This window comes from Malaclemys terrapin, chromosome 6 (genome assembly GCF_027887155.1).
Source record: "Malaclemys terrapin pileata isolate rMalTer1 chromosome 6, rMalTer1.hap1, whole genome shotgun sequence".
Classification (NCBI taxonomy): domain Eukaryota; kingdom Metazoa; phylum Chordata; order Testudines; family Emydidae; genus Malaclemys; species Malaclemys terrapin.
Window position 1 is genome coordinate 24843395 of NC_071510.1, and position 17985 is coordinate 24861379.

The 17985-nt window shown below is 38.2% G+C and overlaps 1 protein-coding gene across 29 annotated transcripts in view; it reads right to left on the bottom strand.

Annotated features, from left to right (window-relative positions):
* Window positions 1-17985, bottom strand: part of PTPRD (protein tyrosine phosphatase receptor type D) — a 1677890-nt gene that overhangs the window by 493344 nt on the left and 1166561 nt on the right. For 2 of the 29 annotated variants that reach the window (XM_054031458.1, XM_054031431.1), the window contains exon 1: window positions 8178-8968. The exons of 25 other annotated variants lie outside the window; for them this stretch is intronic. The gene's annotated coding sequence lies outside the window, so the exon portion shown is untranslated. Of the gene's footprint in view, window positions 1-2053; window positions 2131-7059; window positions 7150-8177; window positions 8969-17985 lie in introns of those variants that run through there. 2 more of the 29 variants (XM_054031433.1, XM_054031432.1) reach the window with 2 other exon arrangements.

The following is a 17985-nucleotide window of genomic DNA, read 5'->3' on the forward strand; positions in this document are numbered from 1 at the left end:
AATAAATTTTCCAGATTATCAAAGCACCATAGCAACATGCATTTGTTATTTGTAAAATTTTGTTAATTAAAAATAGATCAATGATGCGTTTAATGATAACTTGAAAAAAATGCTATTCTTCACAGAACAGGTTAAAATTGAAACCTAATCAAGTAACCCATCTGTTATTTATAGTTAAATTAATTGGTAAACAGTGAATATTTATTATTTAAAATGCTTCACTTTAATTGATGAGTTTTCCAAATAAAAGTTGTTGGCAAGCTGCCAATAAAATAGAAAGCATAGTTGCTTGGCACAATTCCATTTCCTTGATGGACCACTGCTGTAAAGATATTCCTGCTGGAAACATATTTCTCTTTATCAAAATGCTTTTGTTTTCTTATCTTAGGGGACATTATAAAACAGCCTGTCAGATATTTTACCAAGACTACTTCTCTATGTCAAAATATTTGAATTTAATCACTTCTAAGATTTACTAAAAGAAAAAGTCCAGCTTGATTTAAACGAAGGCCCTAATGATCATTTAAAGGCTATTGACATCAATAGGAGCCTTTCCACTGACTTCAGTGGGCTTTGGATCAGGCCCTATGTAAGGAAATTCTTTTCTGTGTTTTGTAGCAACACCCTTATTTACCATTAAGTCTCCTTTCATAGTGTATGGTACCAAAGCAAATGAGGAATTCACAAAGTGTCAAATCCAAGGAAGTCTCATGCCTTCCTCACAATAGCATGCTTTGTTGCCCATTCTTTCTTTATTTTATCAATTCATTTTAAAAAGTTATCATCACATTAAGCCAATATAAAATATTAGTCTAACTTACTCAGGAAACCTCGGCAGTTCATAACTAATATCGAACGTCTGCTCTTAAACCCTCACCTCCAACTGGATATTTCAAAGATATTCAAACTATGTGCTTTTATCTGCAATATGTATTGTGATATCTAAAATAAAGAGGGTAGGATAAACTTCATGTTTAATCTTTCACAATTAATGTATATAAATAATTCTCTGATCATAATTTCAGGAAAACCCTTACTGCATATTTTTTCTGGGAAAATTAGTATTAGACAGTTTTAGCTGAAAAATGAGAGAAAAATTGTGCCAGGACTTTAAATGGCTTGATTTCAAATTCTAAATGATAACCCGTTAAATATTTTTAAAACACCTTCTAAATTACAGAAGTAATAGGTCAACAAGTGTAGATTTATCTCATATTAACTCACAATTTGCTGACACATTTTAACAGAATATAAGAAAGAATTTACATTAAGCTACACTATTGCATATATTGTATATTAGGTAAGAACGCTGTATGCTTATCTGTAAAAAAAAAAAAAAATCCAAAATTCTGATAACTACAAATGTCCTTAATATCCACACATTTTTTTAACCTCTAAAATGAATGGCTTTCTGAACTATCCCAGAATATTAGCTCAGCGCTGCATGTGTCTAGTCTATTTTTTTTTCCTGAGAAATGCTACTGGTTGGGTTGGCGTAGAGACAGAAGGCTGTAAATTCCTATCCTCCATCAGTACTGTTGACCTCAGAGCAAACCTCACAACTGGCTACAGGCATCCAACATCCATCATTGCTCCTGAAACCTAATCTTTCAGGGAAGGACAGCTGCACTGGGCAGTATTTAAGCAGCTTTCTAAGACACACTATCATCCTAAAAAACAACAACAACATACAACCAACATTCCTACTCTACTTTCTGGTCAGTGTTTTAGCCTTTCATCATACTGCATATTTTTCAACAAATTCATGTTTTTCACTTACACATGTTTAACTAAAATTCTAACCTGATATTTTTTATAATCAAAACTGTACGTGTTTGCATATTCAAATGACCTGACATCTAGTTCCCATTGAAGTCATCAGGCATTTCATACTGACTTCATTTGAAGTAGTATCAGTATGTGGTTGCAACTCCTAACATGCTTAAAACAAGATTTAGATAAAAAACAGTACATAGTGTATATATCTGACACATAAATGACACATTTGTTGTTCAAAGGGTTGAAAATTTAAAAAGAGGAATTCTGGTCCTACCTTTACAAATTGCCTTTCTGTGAAGGAGACCCCTCTAGTCTGGAAGTAAGTTCCAGAAGATGGGAAGTAGTGTGGAGGGGGTCTCCTTCCTTTAAAAAAAAGATAAATGGTCAAATATTTACAAAAAACAATTAACCCAGGAATAATTATACAGGTGTACACAAAAACTGATTTTACATGTACATGCTGAAACACCAGACACACATTTCTGTGCTGAAAATCCTTTATCCTTGAGCGTAAGGCAGATGAAGAAAGGCCAACTGTGTAAAATGTCCTAAATATTTTCCGTGAACTTTTCTAACATTACTGCTGTCTGAATTTTCCACTAATAAAATAAAGTAAAATCATCCTTTCTTAACTTTAAGAAAATGTGCAAAGCTTTTAACCTTTCTGTTCTGATGTTCTGCTAATTCTTCATTCTGAATGTCTCGGGCCCTGTAGCCATAAAAAACAATAATAAAGAAATAGCATTCTCTTAATTCCATATCTACAAATCTCATTTTCCTTTAGTAAAGCTGCATTAAAGAATACAGCCTAGGGACAGTTAAAAATACAATTAAGAATTTTTTAATTCAATCACATTATAAAAAGCAGGCAGAGTTTTATTGAGTTCAAACTCAGCAAACAATTGTATTCTAAAGGTCACAAAGCCTCTGACATTGTTATCAGAATATGTCTGTGTATTTCCAGTCAGTGAGTCTAAACAATTAACAGAAAGCCAAACGTCAGACTGAGGCAGGTTGCAATAGTAAAAAAGTTGGGCCACTGAAATCAAAGTAGGATAGCAGTCAATTTGCAGGAGGATTGTATAGCTTTCTGCAAATGTGGGACTAGATCCACATTTGTCTCATTCAGATCCCTTCAGCTTGGCACTTGACTCAGTAGCTATTATGAGAAGTTAGCGGATTCTGCCATCTAAAAAGTCAAATTTTACATGTGTCACTTACTGAACTCTGACTTCTAGAAACATCATTTCCAGAACATTAAAGGCTATAAACCAAAGATCATCGCATTTGCTTTCTCTGTTTCATACAGTATGTTTAATATATTGTGGATGGAGAAAATATATACCAAGTGACTATAATAGTATGTAATTAGTTTTGCAATTATTAAACAGAGTATTTTAATTATCTGGAAAACAATGAAATAATTTTCTATACCAATGGATATACATTGAAAGAACTATTGAAGATATGAAGTAGCCTAGCTATACTTGGAACCAAGAGGAAATGTAGCACAGAGCCTGATAGTAAATTGGGACATGTCTTCTAGTGCCATGAATCAAAGAGAAAAACAGTTTTAGTGTGAGAATGTAAAATCACATCATTTTTAATGAACTGATTCGAGGAGAAATGTACTGTATGTTCAGTATGCTGGTAAATTTTGAAAGTATATACTACACACAGCATTGCTAGTGAGGATCACAGAGAGACACAGGTATAAGCATGAAGTTTAAATTTGTGACGTCTCTCCTATTGTAGCAATTGCTGCAATATCCATCACAATTTAGTTTCCTCCCTATTATTATGCTACAGTTGAATAATATTAGTTTCTGAGGAATACGTCACAGCTGGTAAGCATGAGATACTTAAACGTGCAAAGCCTTTTGATCCAAGGAAAGTAAATATATTTAAAAGCACATATTATGGCTAAAACTGAGCTGGCAAAAAGAACAAATTACGTGTATGAATTGTCATCTTAATTGAAGAATTAAAACAGCCTGAAAAAAACTAAAATCACTATTATTAAGCAAGGTTTTTAGGATTGGAACAATTCTTTGATCACGATATTTACAAAAGAACATCATTTTTAGTAATTTTTCAATCAATTTTTTCGTGTATTTTAGCTAGCAAACCCATATGTGAAGATTTGCACATGATGTTTAAATAAGTATTATCACTCACCAGTTAAAACCAACTGAGATTATCAGAGAGATGTTATGGGAAAATAGATCCCAAACTAAACCTGTGCAGTGGCAGACACACAGCTCTATGAATGCACAGCAGTTCAAACAACAAGTGAAGCTTGTTGGAAAGGAATTTACAGGCCAAGCACTCTCAAGCAATCTTTTTCTACATCATCAGATTTCTTCAGTAGATGTGTTGTACAGGAGCTCTCAGTGTAGTGGATCACAGAGAGAAAACACTCTTTCCCTTTGCTCCTACCTGGTAAATCATTGATAATATATGAAGGAATATTTTTAAACACTGATTCTGCTCCAGGCTGCCAGTTGCCATTGTGCATTCATAAGTAGCTTCCTTTTAAGCCTTTTCCAAACAAATCAAGGGCTAGAAGTATTAAACAAATAAACAATCCATAGCAAATATGAAATTTATTGTTTTAATGAAATATATGGACCATAGTATGCCATCAGTTTTTCAACAGATTCACAATGAGGGATTTTGCTTAAAAAGTGATGGCATGATATGGCCCTTTGGTATTTAACTGACTTAAAAAAAATTCAATCTCTATACTTTTTTCTCCATTAAAAAAAAAAATACAGATCTTAGCTTGCAGTAATACAAGAGTGAAACATGTTGGCTCAAGCACTTATATACTGACTGTTTATATGTAATTAGTCCTTGTTGTATTTTGAATATAAATATATCCAAAGTATGTCGTGTGCATTTCAGAAGAGAGAGACTTGGTTTATCAAAATACTATCTGAAATTCCTACCCTTAAAAAGATATAGATGATTTAAGGAGACTTATTCAGGTGGGCTTCATTACTATTATTTATTTACATATATAGGATCCCATTTTTAGCCCTTTCTGAGAATGGAAAGTTAATAAATATTTGTAATAATTAAATTTTTGGAACCGAGCAGAAAGCCTATCGTGGCAAATGACCACCCACACCACTTGATGTGACATAACTCAGCTGTTTTTAAAGTAAGATAGCCCATTAAAAACTAAACACAGCGTACTGAAGTTGCACTTTCATTATGTGACCTTACAGTATCCTGATTTATCTCCAGAATCCTTTTAAAAATAGAATTGCCCAATAGCTTGATAAATCAAGTTCATTTTGAAGGAAATTCAATATGCGAATGTTTCAGCTGTGCTCTTTTACAAATGGTCTGCCTTGTCAGTTTGAAAAACTGAAAATCAACAAAGGAACAGTGTAAGTATACTTGACCTTATTCCCTAATGTCTATCAAGAATTCCATGGTTGGTCGATTTTAAATTTGTGAAACTGACACTCAAAAATGTATAGAGCATCTTCAGTCCAGATCCCATAACTGCTGACTATACTCCAGCCACAGCCTTGGAATCTCCGCACTTGCCAACTTACACAGCACTTACAAAGCTAGTTTAAATACTCCATCAATCTATGTCCATTCCTTCCTTAGAGTAATCCTATTTAGATTATCTTTTAACCCTACGCTTGCATTATGGGAAAAGTGTCATTATTAATCTAATAAAGGAAACATACATTTAAGATGAGACAAAGAAATGTAGCCTATCACCTCTGATAGCGTCCTTCCTCAACCACAGTGGCAGGGGAGTCAACAATCCTGAATATAATTATGGGGGAAGGGGGAGGACAACATACATTTAACTCCCAAACAACATTAGTCTAATTTATTGGCAATAAATCATAGAAAAGTGTCATTTTGATGTTGGCTATCTGTGTTAAAAATGTCCTTCTGGTGCATATGCTGTGCACTGGTATTTGCTGTACATGAGCAGTTTATACAGGCCCCTAGTGGTTTAGCACACACAGCACCAGATGAAGGGGGATTCCTACTCTTTAGCTTGGCTAGTTTTAGTCTCTGTATTATTCTGGTTTAGAAATGAAGGGTGACCTTAAAATTAAAGCTGAATTACTGATTAAATTTAAAATACTAAACAATTCATTTCTAAATACAACCCCAGAGCTGTTTTCACAAGCCTCCTCAGAAAATTAAATGCTGTATGTTTTACCATTTCCCATTTAGTGCACTGGCACAACTAATGTTTGAGTTACATAACAGCCACAACAGAATGTTTAATTTATACCACTTTTTATTATTCATTAAAAAGTAATATGACTGCTAATACTAAAAGCAGATTTTAAAACACAGACCCTGACATCTAGAAGCTCAGAAATGCAGTTTTCCTTTTGAAACGCCATTCCTGACAGCTTGGCATAGCACACACAAACCACAATGAATTTCTTAGTGCCTTCTTAGAGTAGAAGTCTACTACTTAGCCAAAGCTCTCAGTACTTAAAGTGAATATACACAAGCTATACATCATTTCAGCATTGAGAGAAACCTAAATATATTCCACCATACCACCACAAGTGACAACTAAAATTGGAAAGCTACTCCTGTAAAAAGTATCCAATTAAATCCCTCTCCATGTCTGTGTAAAAGCTACACCACCTAGTTCTTTGAAAATCCCATGCCGACACATTACAGCTTTTAGCTATTTTAACTGGACAACATTTGACAGCTGAATTTATTAAACTGACCAGTTTGTCAATTTCACACTTCAAAAAATACAATAATAGCTGATCTCATGAGAGTGAATTTAAGGAAACTGTCACAAAATTGCTAGCTATATGAGATGCAAGTACATACAATTATTTTGGGGGACAAGGGAGAATTTTATTTTGTTCAGAGCTGCTCTGTTCAATAACAATGAACAATAAAGCTTTGTTCTTTCCCAACCCACTAAAAACTATGTAATACAATATATTCTAAACCACATTTCCATAAAGAATAGAAAGTAGTAAATATTATAAATCTTTTACCAGACAACAAAGAACACAAAATATCTTAGAGCTGTGTTTCTTCATCTATGCATCAAGATTCAAAGTAAAAGTCTTGATGTTACAGAAGTTGCCTGTGTTTGTGCAGAAGGTAGGGAGAAGGCAATTGGCAAAAGGGTCACAAGATAGAATTCACATAGAAAGTTGAGACTAAGTTTAAATACTCAAGAGAATAGAAACATAAAATAAACATATCCATCCCCTGTAATTAGGAAATTCCAAAGCAAAGTAGTATCTAAGGTCTTACATGAAATGTCGCATAGTCTCCAGTGAATATTGAATGAACAGAAAAACATAAAACCTTTGCTGCTCTGTGGCGAGGTGAACAAAATGGTCCTCTTTATATATGTAAAAGCTTCAATTTTAAATTGTGTGTATGTATGGGGTAAAGGTGAGAAGAAATAGAAAGGTGTGTGTGTGGTGGTACAGTGTATAAAGGCCAGGCAGGAGAATGTATACTCATCAGACAACAGTCTCAAATAACAACGAGAAACAGAAATGTGTTTATTGAGAGGTGTCTGAAAAAGGAAAAGTGATGATGGCTTGGGAGGGGGTGACAGTTTTAAGGAAAAAATATCTCCGCCCCAAAATGTAGCACTTAGAACTGAATAAAGAAAACAGATCTTGTATTTATAAGTCAAAGTAGGCTACATTAAAAGTGGGGAAAGTCCCTGCTTACAAAAAATATGAATTTTAAGAGGGAGCTAGTAAAATAAGTTTTCTGCACAAATGTGAGAGTTCCATTATAACCCTACAGAAAGCTGCACTGTTTCGGTTTCTTTACAGTGGTTTCAAAAAAGGACCTTTTTTAAAAAACAAACAAACAAAAAAAACTTCTTATCATCATGCACAATCATATGCAATTGCTATAGGGGAAAAGAGAGAATTGATCTGATTCCAGTGTGTAAAAGGTCTCCAAACAATTCCTCCCACACCGTGAATGGCAGCCACTTTCCCTTTGATTGCTGCTAGTTCCCCTTCTCCCCACTAGTTCAAATAAAAAATGCTATCATTAATAACAACTCACCCCTCTTTACAATACACGATACATGAATTCCCCCTCCCCCCACACTTACAGTAGGAATTCAGTGGAAACGTCTACTCTGGTCACTAGTCAATTCCCCCCCCCCCCCCCCTTACACACACACAGACCCCACAACAACTCTCTTCATGTCCTTTCTCAGCCGTGGTTCGAGATTAAAACCCAGAAGAAAGCAGAGGCGAGGGATCTGGCCAGGGCTAGGGGCAGCCTGATTAACGCCAAGGGGGGAGGGCTGAGTGTGGTGCACATGTGTGCAATGCTCCCCACACACGCACAGATGGAGCGGCAGAGGGGGAGCAATGGGGCAGCGGCGGGGGAATTACCTGGTCATGCTGGCTCCCCCAGTCCCAGCAGCAGCCACCGCCGCCGCCGCCTGCCCGCCCGCCACCACCGGCGCTTCCCTCCGCCGCCGCCACCTCCTCTCGCTGGGCTCCGGGACGGCCAATTTAATCCAAGCCAAGCAGCAGGAGCCCGCGGGTCGTTGCTGTCTGGCGCTGGTGCCTGGCTCTCACAGTCCAACGCCGGCAAGTGGGGGAGAGTCGGCGGGAGCCCGGAGATCCAGCAGCCAGGGGCAGCCGGCTCCCCCAGCCGCTCTCTTCCCGGCTCCGTCCTCCGCCTGCTTCTGCCGGCTGCGGCTGCCGCTGCTCCCGGGCGCTCGCTCTGGTCCCAAGCTTCTGCTCCGCTTCCTCCTCCTCCTCCTCTCTTCCCCCCGCTTCGCCTTGTAGCAGAGTCTGTGGCTACAAATAGCTGGGTCGCCCACCCGCCTCCCCCCTCTGCTCGCCCCGCCGCTCCAAACAGAGTGCAGTGCACACAGACGGGAGGCAAAAGGCGATTCCCTTTCTCGGGGCTGGGGGGCAAAGACAGGGGGAAACAACCACTAGCAGGAACAGTGCCCCTGCTCGGACTCCCCTGGGAGTAAGGGGGGGGGGTGAGGAGGAGTAAAGTGGTGGAGGTGCCTCCCTCTCGCTTTGTTTTGCTGGGGGTTTTTTATTATTATTTTTAAATCCTCTCAGGCTGCGTGGATCACAGGATCCGTATGGCCCCGAGTGCTGGGGAGAGCTTGTTGCAGAGCGGTGCGGGAGCGGAGAAGGTATTGAGAGAGGGAGAAGCACTGAGCCAGCAGTGTCTCCCTGGACCACTGACTGACTGAGGACATAGGAAACAAGAGAGAGAGACACACACGGGGGGCGGGGGGTGAGATGGGGGGAAGGAGGAGGAGGAAGACGGTGACGTCACTCCCAGGGATCCAGCTAGCTGTACCAGTCCAGCCGAGAGAAGATCTTGTCTTGTGTGTACACACACACACACACACTTGTTTCCAGCACTGTGTAAAGGGTGTGCTTGTCAGAGGGATGCACACACTGAAACACAGAACTCTGAGATGATGGGCATCTCAAATACGCCCCCCTCTGTCTCCTTCCCCCCTTCACATTCTCTCTCTCTCTCACACACACACACCACACAATAGACTACCTCCCTGTGTGTGTGTGTGATAACTGTCCCTCTCCAAAAACTTTCTAAATCCAATCTATTTCAGTGGAATTTAAAGGGTTAACTTTTGTTCAGATTCACACCCCTATACAATCCAATGAAATCAATGGAGTTGCAAGAACTATAACTCAGGCAGAATTTGTCCTTGAAGGCATATTATCATCTTTATCAAACATTTGTATATACTTCCATAGGTTTACATGGCACTTTTATTTTCTTTGTAAAGACACAGGGCCAAAGTCCATGTTCATTTACAGCGCATGCTACTTCAGTGAAATCAGGGGAGTAGAATTTAAGTCACTGTAAAGTTTGGCTTAAAGTCTCTGTTTTTTTCTTCCTGGAGGCCCTAGTCATTTGGAGAGGAAGTTCTTCCTTACCTCACAGGGGCGTTGTGAGGATAAATATATTAAAGACTGGGAGGCACTCACATACTATGGTGATGGGAGCCATGTAATTGCCTCAGATAGATAGGTCCTGCAAACACTTATGCTCATGAGTTCTCCCATTGAGTTATTATACTGAGATTGTGTTATTATATTTAGTTTTGTTTTATATTATTTGATTTTACTTTGGAAATGTAGTGCTGCCCAGCTTTAAGGCTACTTTGTTCCTCCCCAACTCCTGTCCTCTTGTTGACAATTGTGCCATGCAAAATGATCCCAAGATCAGTTTTATACTTAAAGGAGCACTGCATCTTCCAAAATGAAAAAGATTTTAATAATTGCACTGTGAGTATGGAAAGGCATCAATATATGGAATGTGGCATGCCTGACCATTTTTCATCCTGTTGAATGAATTTGAGACTATTTTTGTTGAATAATAAAAAGTTGAGTGGATTTTATATTTTATACACACACGCACACACACACACACACACACACACACACATATAGTTACAGAATGCAAACAAAAATTAAAACCCCATCACAACCCAGCCCCATTGACCCCAAAACTCTATGCTTGCTTTGAAATAACTAAATAGATTAGGGTGATCAGATAGCAAGTATGAAAAATTGGGACAGAGTGTGGGGGGTAATAGATGCCTACATAAGAAAAAGCCCCAAATATCAGGACTGTCCCTATAAAATCAGGACATCTGGTAACCGTAAAATAGATATGCCAGGTTTTAATATAATGATCAAATGTCCTGACAGTTTTCACCATTTGCCTCAGTACTCTTCATGCTAAGATCCTAGAATGACACAGAAGAATTGGTCAGTAATCCCACGTCCCCTACAAATTCTGACACCACCACCACAATTTAGATCTGAGTTTTGAGACTATATTTAACTTTTTCCACACAATTTGCAGTTATAATCATCTTGATATAGCTCCTCCCTCTGTTCTTCCTGTCAGCACTGTGGTATGAATAAGAAATAAATCTGCTTCCTTCTATATAAACCACTAAAGCCAGGCCTACCTAGTGAATTTAATTTCTCAGATTTCTGATTTATGCAATAATACTGGATGTATATGTAAAGAGCAGAGGGAGAAATGATGCTGAGTGCAGTGAAACAGTATGAAAAACTCTGTCTACTGTTGCCCAAGGATGAATCAGCACCTGCTTTGTTATCATCAGCAACAATAATGATAGCAGAAATATACATACATATATGTGTGTGTATATATTTCTGCTGTAATGTTAAACCGGTTGTTTCTATTTCATTGATATATTATTGCTCCCAAAAGTTTTAGCTTTCAGGATGCATAACTCAAAATATCACAAGTTAACACAATGTGGGAATAATATTCTTTACAAAATATATTAAGAAGTTCAAGTACAATGTTCTACTAGTTTTTGTTTGTGCAGTTTATTGCCAAGATTGTGATAATACATAACTGTAATGCTAGCATAATACTGAATTGTAAGAATATTTCAAAAATATATTAACTTTGAAATATTTCTTATACAAATATCGAACAAACTGAAAGTACTGTACTACCAGGTACAAAGATACTGAATTAAGTTAAGTACTCAGGATATGAATCTATACACAAACTTTTTAGTGTGGGGCGTATCTCTTGCTTCTGTTTGGATCGTTAAAAATATCTATACACATATATAAACACACATACACTTCTTCCATTGTTAAAAAATAAGAGTTTAAATTCTGCTCACCTAAACCACACAAGTAGTCCCATTGCCTTCACTGACACCTCACATGAGTAAGGGGGGAGAGAGAGAGAGCTTTCCTCTTGGCTGCCACCATTTAGGGCCTGATTCTACGTTTTTTACTCAGGACAAAACTCCCACTGACTTCTGCTAGAGTTTTGCCTGAGTAAGACATGCAGGACAAGTCCTTAATGTTTTATTGTTGCAGTCTCATGCAGTTCAAACATTAAATAGTACTGTATTATATTATAAATTAATACTATACACTGTTATTTTCCCCTTGGCTCTTGTGTTTGAGACTGTGGTATGCAATGGTGACAAATAGGCATCCCCACTAAACTCTTTAGGACAGTGGGATGTTCCATTAACAGTTGGAACCATCTCAATCAAACTGGAACACTGGGTCACTTCAGGAGAAGAGCAAAGGGGGGCACAAAGGATACTCTGTAATTACCTTCCCCATTTTTTGTTGCAGGCATTATGATAGCCGTATATTATAATTATTTATAATTACTATACGACAAGCTGTCAGGTGAAATCTAACAGGTGATTTGTCACAAAGCTCCATTAATGTATACATTAGGCATTGGATTACCAAATGATTAGGGAACGTATTTCTGAGTTGCTGCACCGATACTTGAAAAATTCTCATTTATAAGCCACAAGTCTTTGTGATCTCCCAGTGAATATTAAAGATAATAAAATACTACTAGACAAGTAAATACATGAGTTGTCAGTAAACAAAAAAATATTTTCAACACACACACCTTGGATATGCATATCTTTTAAGTGCTAATTTGGTATCTCAGCAAACTTAGTGGGTTTATCAAACTTCCATGAGTCCTATACATCTTTCAACTGATAAATCTTTGGTAGTTAAAGACAGAGGTATCTAGAGAAGAATATGATTCCAAGTACAGCTTTTTTTATTATCATTATTTTTGCCTGGTTCACTATTTTTATCTTAGCTCTTTCTGCTAAAGAAATAAAAAAATTGAAAAGAGTAAGAAGTCTACAGGAAACTAGCAATTAATCACACGATACATGAAAATCTACAGGGACTTGAGGCTGATGAAGCAAGATCAGTTTTATTAGACTGCGCTACAATATGTGCCACAAACTGGAAATAAACAAGAGTATATGCAATGAAAGCTGTAAATAAGATTTTTGGACAGCAGAGATAGCTTTGTCTTCTACTACTGGAGAATGTCAGAAGTAATGAAAACTTTGCTGAACAATTTTAAAAAATAAGATATTTGGAGTGGAAAATGCAATTGGGGGCGGGGCTTCTAGTTTTATTTAGGTTTTTTTGCAGCAGATCAATGGTGAGTTTGGCTTTAAATTCAGAAAAGGTGCTACCACATATAAAAGATGATTTCACCTCTTGAGGTAGGAATGTAAATCCTGTGCTTGTAGGAGAGATTGCACCCCCAAATTACAATGACAGACGACAACAGAAGAGAGTATGGGCAGAACATCATAAATCATTTCTGAGTTCAACTAAAGTGAAGATATGCTCCCAAAAAAGAAAAAGGGGCATACCTCCAACAACTTTTTTTTTTTTTTAAACCACAAGCTGGCTTCCTTTTTTCCAGTCATCAAAATAAGTATGGCATACCAACATATTTATTATTATCATCTATCGTCTGTAGTATATTAGTGCCTTGGAACCCCACGAAAGGACCAAGGTCCCACTGTGCAAGGTACTATCCATGCATAGAACAAAGACAGTCCCAGCCCCAAAGAATTCACAGTCTCATACCACTACCCCATTCAAGCTCTGAAAATCAACAACTGAATTAATGTACTTTAAAATTCAGAAAACAGAAAAAGAAATGGGTGAGTATATATAAATAGAAGACTACATCATTAATAGGACTTTACTGTCCTTTGTCTGAGTTCAGATGTCTAAATCTTATAGAACTAGACAAAATAGTTTATTTTTATATAGTTTCTTTTATATAAAGTCTCATAAAGCACTTTACAGAAAGTCTAATCATACCATGAACTAAAAATAGATGGAAGGTTTCATGGTGAGTTTAAAGATAGGGTAGTTATTCCAAGACTCAGTATTTTGTGAGCAGGGGTAATGGGGGAAGAGAGAATTCCAGACAACTGGTCCAATACAAGAGAAAGCCATTCTCCACTGCAGAGATCCACATGGAGAGGATAACAGAGAAATTAAGACTGGGGGAAAAGTGAGTGGGAGAAGGAATAAATATATGTGTATAGTTAAAGATAGGGTTATGCAAATTAACCAGAAATTGACCCAGATCATAACCCCATTTCTGAACATTCTCCCTGACAAACTTTGAGGAAATTCACACTGGACTTTATCACTGCAGTGAGCTGAACCGAAACCCAGGATGTGAATATACCTAAACTTAGGGAAAATACAAATACAGCACTTGATCTGAACTTTTACAGCTTGTTCCCAGCTCAAAAGTTGCTATAATGAAAAAAGGAAAACAAAATCTAGGAAACTAAATTTAAAGCAGGAAATAAATTACACAGTAAGTATCAGATAAGATGCAGAGTCAACCTTAGCTTTGATTCTTGACCTTTTGAGTGAGACTGTCTCAGGTTGCACACTTATTTTCCAGTTTAGTTTCACTGTGCATGTTACAAAAGGTGGGAAAGTGGGATGGCTTGTTAAAATCCAAGAGATGTTTTTACCTAGATTGTCCTTTCTGTGGTTCCTCCCTGTGTGCCCTTTCAGACTTGACTGCTGAAGCCTCGCCCCTCAGGGTCATGGATAAAAGATCTGTGCATGGAGAGGCTACACACGGAATATATCCCAGGCATCTGCAGTTTTGTAGATTATTACCTATCATTAGAAAGTAGTCTTTTTTCCCTTTTCATAGTATAGCAAACCAGTGCATGGAATGGACATAAAGATCAATTTATTAGGCACATCCAGAACAGCCACAATGCCGCCACAGAGAAAATCTGGGATTATTTCCATATCTCAGTCACTTCTTTCTTGAGCCTGGGAGTGCTGTGGAAGCAGCCTGCATGGTCTCTTGGAAGAAGGGATACTTCTCCATTCCTCTCCAATGACCCTCCCACAGATACAGAGACAAACCAGAAGGAGCAATGCCTACATATCTGCCCATGAGGTGTGCTGTGATATGGAACCCTGGAGGGTGGAGGGGGAGGGAGCAAAGGAAGGGATATAGGAGGAAATTTCTCCCTAATCCCTAAGGGACATAGATCAGTTTTTAAGCCAATAACATCACAGACAAATGTTAAACGTTTGCAATACCTTAAAGATTTTTCTTCAAAGGCGCAGGTGGTTTTGTTTGCTTACATGAAGAACATGAGCTTGACAATAGGTTATGGAGTCTCTCACTCCCTTCTCACTGTTTTTAATCCCTCTCAAAATGGTTTATGTTTGGAGATTGTTGTTATCTCAGTGGGGATAAATTAGCAATCACATTCCAATTCCTAGTGGACAAGTGTCCATATTGCAAAAATGGCCATCACAATTGGCACTCATGTTGGCAGTCTCAGTAAAGGGCCAATGGCTGAACAGAAGCCTGAATTACTCTCAGATTCCAAGAGGTGGCCCCTCCTGCACATGACAAACAAAATGGTGGGCCAAACCAGAGAAAATGAACAACTGATTACTTTGGTTTATAGTGCTGTTAATCCAGCACCTTTCACTTCAATCTTAGTCTTGGAACCAATCTTATTCAATATTTTTATTAATGACCGTGGCACAAAAAATAGGTGTGTGCTAATGAAATTTGCTGATGTTACAAAGTTGGGAGGCATTGTCAATACAGAGGAGGACCAGAAAAGTACACAGGAAAATCTGAATGACCTTAAAGACTGGAGTGACAGAAATAGGCTGAAATTCAATGGTACAAAGTTCAAGGTCATGCACCTAAAGTCTAATACTAAGAATTTCTGCTACAAGCTGGGGGCTCCTCAGCTGGAAGTGACAGAGGAGGAAAGAGACCCTTGGTGTGTGGGTCAATCACAGGATGACTATGAGCCACCAATGTGATGGGGCTGTGAAAAAGGCAAATATGATCCTAGGATGTATTAGGCAAGGCATTCCAATACAGATAGAGAAGTATTAATGTAGGACCTGAAATATGTGTACAATTCTGGTCACCCGTGTACAAGAAAGATGAATTTAAACTGGTATAGGTGCAGAGGAGAGCTACTAGGGAGATCTTGGAAATGAAGGGCCTATCTTAAGAGAGGAGAGTGGAAGACCTCAGCTTGTTTATTCTAGCAAGGAAGGCTGAGATGGGAGATAATTGTTCTCTATAAATATATTAAGGGGGCAAATACCAGGAAGGGAGAAGAGCTATGTAGCTAAAGCAGAGGTTCTCAAACGGTGGCCCGCAAGCTCCATTCAGGTGGTCCGCAGATAGTTCCCTCTAAAGTGCATGCCTGGGCAGCCACACAAGAAAATGAAGGGCCATCCACCTAATTAGGGGAGCCGTGCAGGCCTGGCTCCACTAATTAGGTGCCTGGACCCTGGAGAAGACGCAAATATAAGGTGAGGTGGTGGCCTTGGGGAGAATTGGGACGTGCTCCAGGGCTGCAGCTGTCGGGGAGAGATGGTCCTCCTTCCCAGCCTCAGCTCTGTGGTGGGGGAGAGACCCCCCTCCTTCACAGCTCAGGGGTTGCTGCAGCGGGGGAGAGAGGGAGAGACCCCCCTCCTTCCCAGCCCCAGCTTGGGGTTGCCGCGGCAGGGGAAAGAGGGCACGTCCATTGAATTAGAAAGGTAAGACTACTGATATTAAAATGAGTTGTAGATCAAAAAACATTAATTATTATTATTTTATATAGCACTTTTATCCAAAGAGCTTTACAGTACTTAGTTAATGGTACAAACATCATTTGGAAAGATCATGAAGTGGTCCACCCAGACCCTCAGCAATTTTCAAGTGGTCCACGAAAAAGAAAGTTTGAGAACCACTGAGCTAAAGGACAATGATAGCACAAGCACAAATGGAAATAAACTGGCTATGAAAAAGCAGATTTTTGAGAACAGAAGGAACTTTCTATACCATCATCTAGACTGGCCTCCTTCATACCACAGGCAATTGAATTTCAATATAGACTAAACATGATAACCTGTATGTGTTACTGCACTGTTTTTATAACTTTCCTAGTACATCAACCTATTTTCCCCTTTTTAATACCTATGTTATTCACTGATTTACTGTCCATTTAAGTCAATTGCACATTCACTTTGTTACTCGTGTGGTATGTAAACTATGCACTATCATGTCCTTTTAAGAACGTCTATGTGTTTTGGACAGAACAAGAGATGTTAAACAAAACCACATTAACAAAACAAATTTGCTCAACACAACTTTTGCTAATCATTTTCATTCTCAGCAATTCAATTAAAACAGAAATCAGGACCATAAGAATAATCAATGTGTTAGCCAAAAAAGTATTCAAGAAAAAAGGAATGAAAAGATTTAATCTCTTTTATTGAATCCAAATTATTAGCAGGACTTTGGTGCCAATCCTTTACGTTCCAATGTTGAAAAAGCATTCTCCTATATTAAACTAGTTCTGTGAGGGAAATCATGTATTAGTCATAGTTTTTCAATTGGAGGATTTATTTTTCAACAAGGGAAACAACTTCTCAGAGTTCTGTTAACGCAAAACTATTCATCGTAAACCAGAGCAAATGTCTTTTTAGGACAGAGCTACAGTTCAAACTAATTCCATATGAGGTTTTTGTACATGCTAGAGCTACAGGAAACTTTTGAGCTGATGGAAATCAAACACCTCAGAGCTTGCACTTGAAAACTTACAGATATTTGCTCAGTTGACTCCCTCTTTATGGTGAAATTGAAGGCATCTCCCACTGTGGCACAAAGGTCCTGATAAGTAAAGTCATTTTACCCCAAAAGTGTGGGTGTAAGGACATTCCTCTGCAGTGTTGCAAGATTATCCTCTTCACTGCAACTCATAGATTAATTGATTCCAAGCCCAGAGGGGACCATTGTGATCATCTAATCTGACCTCCTATATAACACAGGCCATAGAAGTTCCCCAAAATAATTTGGAGAGCAGCTCTTGATTTAAAAACAGTAGTGATGGAGAATTCACCATAACCCCCGGTAAATTGTTCCAATGTTTAATTACTCTCACTGTTAAAAATTTACACCTTATTTCCAGTCTGAATTTGTCTCCCTTCCACTTGCAGCCATTGAATCATGTTATACCTTTCTCTGCTAGACTGAAAAGCCCATTATTAAATTTATAGACTATAATCAAGTCACCCCTAGCCTTCTCTTTGTTAAACTAAATAGACAGCTTCTTGACCCTATCACTGTAAGGCATGTTTTCCAATTCTTTAATCATTCTCACAGCTCTTCTCTGAACCCTCTCCAATTCATCAAGAGACTTCTTGAATTGTGCACATGTGAACCGGACACAGTATTCCGGCAGCAGTCACACCAGTGCCAAATCGAGGTAAAATAACCTCTCTGTTCCTACTCAAGATTCCCCTGATTATGCATCCAAGCATTGAATTAGCCCTTTTG